This window comes from Eleutherodactylus coqui, chromosome 2 (assembly GCF_035609145.1).
Source record: "Eleutherodactylus coqui strain aEleCoq1 chromosome 2, aEleCoq1.hap1, whole genome shotgun sequence".
In the NCBI taxonomy this organism is placed as follows: domain Eukaryota; kingdom Metazoa; phylum Chordata; class Amphibia; order Anura; family Eleutherodactylidae; genus Eleutherodactylus; species Eleutherodactylus coqui.
This window is the reverse complement of record NC_089838.1, coordinates 277,405,670-277,411,669: the sequence shown is the minus strand read 5'-3', so window position 1 is coordinate 277,411,669 and position 6,000 is coordinate 277,405,670.

Below are 6,000 nucleotides of genomic sequence, written 5' to 3'. Positions count from 1 at the left end.
TGTAAACAAGGAAGTTTTCACATGGTGATGTTGTGATCTGGCCTCTTCTCCTTTCATTTGGCTCTGTTTCATCTTACAACAAAATATAGCCTTTCTCTCCCACCTCTCCTCTTAGCCGAAGGAGTGGAGATTAACTCTTTAAAGGGCGTCTTCTACTTAAATAGGTTGATTTGCTCTTGTGTAGCTTGATAAATGCAATAGGGCTCATGTACTGGTCTATCAATGAATAGTCATAATCTTTGGATTCTGAATACATTGTAATCCAATCTAATTACTGTTATTTCAAGGATAGTTACATATGAAAGGTTGTCTGAAGGGAATCCCCGTTATGGGGAATATAATGGCTTTATTTTTCTAGAACGGGAACATTTCATCCCTTTCACATCCAAATAAAATATCTTAGCTCACAATTATCTGGACATCTCTCTGATTGGAACTTCTGCCTAAACCCAACGTATGCCAATAAACTGAAGAGTCTTGATGATGCAAAACTTTTAGCACACTTTTCAATGTTTGGTTCTATGCCTTAACATTTCTACATGCAATAAACAATGCTTAGTAGCACTTTCAAATCCTCTTCCTTTGCCTTACCTCCTATAGCAATGTAATATGAAGGGCTTTATTCTTCGGTTTTTATGCATTTGAGTATATTACCGTAATTGTTGGTTCAGCCCATAAGTAGCCACCTCAAAATTGTTGCAGCTGCAGTTCATATATGCTTTTAAGCCTAAGGGTGGCCATACACGTTACCCAGCTATAGGCCGAATGGTTGTTTAGTCGACAGCCATCTTGCCTGGGACACCGTACACATGGGGTCGACTATGCATGTGTTCTAAGAGAGGAGAAAGATGCCTCCAGACGTCTCTGATAGCAGCTTATCTATGCAAGAATGAAGGATAGGAAAGCTGAAATCTAGTTTCCGGTTTAGGAAACCATCATTCCCCTCTATGTAGATGCACATAAAGTAATGCACTGATCTGTTCTTAATTGTTATTTCATGAGGACTGAAAAGTCCTTTAGTGTATTCTATTAATTCAGTCCAGCATTGATGCATGAGTGTCAGGGTTAGTCTCAGTAGCCGATGAACCTGGGCTGATACCAGGGACCACAATGCCTGGTAAGCTGATCTATGCTTGTCTAGGTGAGTGTGCCATATGCAGGGAACCCACTGTGCCCCTTTCACCCATGAGTCCACATGTACTTGAAGATGACCAAGTTTAGAATCGCATGTATTGCTGATGTATGTGTGAAAACCATTGATCACCATGCACAACTTATGTACATGAGGCATGTTGATGCAGCTGTACTGAAGACAGAACATCATAATGAAATACTCTATGAACCATATGGAATCACTATGACTGTTTTTGATGGGCTAGTCCATCAGCATTTACAGCTTTTGAATTCAGCTACTAAAGAATATTAGAAAGGAAATACTTCTGCTCAACTAGCTAGATATCTTTTTATCAAATCTTCCCTTTGTAAAGTAAAAACATAGGCTATAGTATATGAAGGGCCAGCTCCCGGTTTATGTGGGCCTTTGGCTGATAGAGTCTCAGTGGGTTCCTCTTTCAATCAATGCCCCTTATGCTCAGTTAGCAATAATACCTTTTTGCCCCAGTCAGTATTAATACCTCTTCTTGATGCTTTTTACAAATAATTTCCCCTTTTGCCCCTTTACATATGCCATTTTTTGTTCCCTTTTAGAGATATAAAGCCAGCTCTTGCCCACTTTTACATATACTGCCACTTATCTCCCCCTTTTAGGTATAGTGCCACATTTTACCCTTTAGCTATAATTCTACCTCTATAATTGCCCTCTTTCAGATATGCAACCTTTCACCAATCTAGATATGCAATCTTTTTTTTGCCCCCTTTTACAGATATAGTCAACTTTTACCCATTTTACATGTTACCTTTTACATATATATGCCACCCTTTGCCCATTTTACTGTTGCCACCTTTTCATACAGAAGTCACCTTTCGCCCCCTTTACATATACTGTAGATGCCACCTCTTGTCCTAGTTTATATAAAAATACCACCTCTTGCTCCCTTTTGCATGTAGAAGCCATGCTACCTTTTGCCCTAATAAAACAAAAAAGTACATACTCGCCTCCTCTGTGCTCCCTGGCCTCTGTATTCGATGCTACTATCCTCACTGGGTTCCGGGTTATGGGATCATGTGATACGCACACGATTGCTGTGGACATTCCCTGGTTTTAATTTTAAAGTCTAACCCAGACTTTAAAATTCAAACCAGGGAGCCTGACTGCAATGTCTGACCCAGCAGCCTGGGCCCCTGTATACTGTGGGGCCCCCCCATATGCAGTGGGCTCTGGCCCTAAGTATATGTGATGCAAAATTTTCATTAAAAAGCTTTCCAGGACTAAAATATTGATGACCTAGCTTTAAGCCATCAGTGTTTGATCAGAGGACGCAAATGAGCCTGAATGGCAGGATTGGGCATAGCCACATATATGGATGGGCCCTGGACCCTAGATACTAATGTAATGATCTGGGGCCGGTCATATATTGATGGTCTATCCAAAGGAAAAGCTATCAGTATCCCAAAAATGCCTTTAAGGGTGACAACCCACTACAGTTCTTTTTCACTGCGAATTTAGCAGCTTTTTTTTTCTCCAGGGGTCTATGGGACTTCGCAATTTCGCGGTAAATTGAGATTTTGCCGCGATGCGTTTTTAACATTAGAAAGCTCCATAGACACCAGTAAAAAAAAAACACAGCAAATTTGCAAACGCTAGTGGGTAGTCACCCTAAGGGTGGTTCACATACAGCATCTTTTGGAATAATACCTCTGCAGTTTTTTGAGCCTAAAATTGAATTGGCATTTAAGGGCTTAGTCACTCAAGTGCATCGGCGCCCGTGTTACTGCAGGAAGAAGACAGACGTACTTCAGGACGGACGTCTCTCTGCAGCGCCGGGAGAAAGAACATGTGACCCGCTTCATTGGCGGTCATGTGTTCTTTCTTCAGTGCTGCGGGGAGTCGTCTGTCTTGAAGTACAGCCGTCTTCTTCCTGCAGTAAGGGCTCAGTCACACGGGCGCATCGGCACCCGTGTGACTATGCCCTAAAAGGAATGGGAAATTTAAAGTATGTTCTTATACAGATGTGTCAGCTCTAACGTATTTCATGTGTGTCTCACAATGTGTTGGCATGAATGCACAATTTACGTAGCAAAGTTGCCATTCAGACTGATGGCAGTGGCCGCGCTATGCACATAATATAGCTGTGCCAGTTGATCTATGCAGGAAACCTAGCATCGTACTTCTCCTTCTTGCTGGATCTTCTTCTAGCTTTGGCTGAAAAAACTACATCAAAAACTGCAGTTGGATTTTTTCCAAAAAAACTCAGTGTTTGGAGACAGGATATGCAAAGCATGCGAACAATATATAGGCATACGCCTTTGTAAATGAAAAAATAATCATACCGACACCATTGAAGGTTTGTTAAAAAAATATATAGTGGCTAGATGACAATCATACTATTGTACTATATTTACAGTCAAATATATATTCATACATTACAAGTTCAATTAATGCCATCAAAACAAGTGAGACATTATGCTGGGGTGGAGATTACAGAGCACAAAAATAATAAAAACACAACATTTTTCCTTTGTTCACATTATTGTCTTCTTCATGAACACCTCTGGATTGATTTGTTTTATTACAATGATGTGACTTTCCAAGTATTTTTAGATACTTGACAATTAATGTCTTTTGGGTAATTTCCGGTCATTTCATTTACTTACAATTTGATAATTATTAGATTAGCTTTTGTGCATTTTTACTAGTTTGAACTGACAAGAACCTTTTACTTCCAATACTGCACACCAAGAGGGAAAATATACTGTAGCAAACGGTTACTTAACACAACAAAAGCCATAAGAAAAACTCAAATTGCAACTTTGTATTTAATGTCTAGGTGTTAAGTTAAACTTTGCTACATCTGTTCACTCTATGGATTTGTTCTACAGTATAATTTGCCCATCAATAGCCTAAACGTATTATGCTCAACCTATGACGTCACTAAAAACTTTTGACATCCTAGTGATGTCATAGTGACATCACTATGGTAATACATAGGTAATTGGGTTTTTAATTAATGTCATATATGTAGATATAGCAGTCTGTGATATTACATGAAGATTGTGATAATGCATTTTGTGGTTTTACATAGGACTGTAGTAAACCCACTGCATTATTATCTGTACGTAATCAGCTCTGCTATATCTGAAAATTGATGCTAAAGAAGAAAAATCCGTATCCAATGGTGGAATTACTATCAGCTCTGAAAGAGATAATTTAAGAAAGGAACCCAGTAAGCGTTCTTTGGTTTGGAGACATATAAGGACACATGGGGCAGTGAGAGGAGGGAGGGCGAATACAGTATGTCATTATGTAAGAAGGACATTGATAATGGATGGTATGCAACGACAACGCCAGTGCAGGGATGTCAGCCAGTGTACTGTATCTGACATTTCTCTTCTACATTTCCAGGACGGATCCAATGAAGGTACATTGAAGACCGGGCTAGTATAGAAATTCCAAATTTTTCCATTGCGTCATATGGAAGAGAGAACTCCAGTGCTGATGGAGCTTTACTGAATAGCAATCCAAAATTGTGACATTTCGGTCCGGACATACAAGGACTTTTATCAAAGACAATTGCAGCGAGTGAGCTAAAAAGTTACAATTTTGGCTTGCCTATTCAATAACAGCTCTATCACCACATAAAGCCGGCTGCACATGAATGGATTTGCATTGGGGAATCCGCGGTCAGCATCTGCACCGTAGATCTGCAGTAATTACCATTCGTAACATGCTATTTAAAACTGCACACTCGCGGAAACTAATTGAGATTTCCGCGAGCGGAAAGAAAATCGCAGCATGTTTTATTTTAGTGCAGATTCTGATTGAAGTCAATGGAAGCTATTCCACCCGTGGCCCATGCACAAATGACATTCCAGATAGGTCACGGGTACCCAAGCCATTGCCTAGCGATGGCACAGGGAAGAGAAACAATTAAAGAATAATCTGTACTGCACATGTCCGACGGCGGCTTGCCGCAGCCATCTGCGGTACAGATACGGGCTCCCGCATGCAGAATCCAGCCCATTCATGTACAGCCGGCCTTAGAGTGCAGAGTTTTCTCTAACTTGTTATAGAAATAGGACCCCTACTTAGTACCCACCCGAGTTACTACCAAGTGTACTTAATTTATTAGCATGAGTGCTTTATATGGTTCAATTATAGGAATCCACTCCATTGCATTGTTCCTGTTTCTGACATGGCTGCAAAAGGTCAAGATTTTGCAACAATCACCCAATCTCTTGCTCGATCAATCCGTACTTTTCTATCTGCTTGCTGGAGAACTTGCAAACAGCAACCCACATGGTAAATGTTAGAGCGAAGCTGTATGGACTGGTTGAATTTGGATTTCTAAGTGTGCTGATACCTATTAACATATCAGTCAGACCTTCTCAATAGCAAGTCGGTTATCTCACCAGGGAGAGATAATGTGGCCTTAAAAGTGTAAAAGGGGAGCAGGATGATCTGCAAGCTCTCAGCCCGGGGAGGAGGCAGCAACGTCAGTCACACTCTTGCAAGAATCTGACAAATTTGCAGCTCAGTATAAATAACGTGAGCTGGCTGTGTGGTTACTTTGCCCTGACACCTTGTTATCGAGAGGGTTAGCTGCTGGAGAGTGGCGGAAACATGGCAAGCAACAGAGAGCAAACACAAATGTACCCTGGAAATGTTAGGAGAATTTGGAAACTGATTGATAAAAATAAGCTGATATGGCGAATATTGGGAACACCTGTCCTAAAGTCCTAGACCAGGGGGGAATTAAAGAGCAAGCCCCGTCACACCAGAGGTGACCATCAGCCATGCTGCACAAATTCAATGCTTAATGTCATTTCTTTAAAATAGGCTTTGCTTAATTTGAATATCACTCCCATAGTACTTTAGGATGG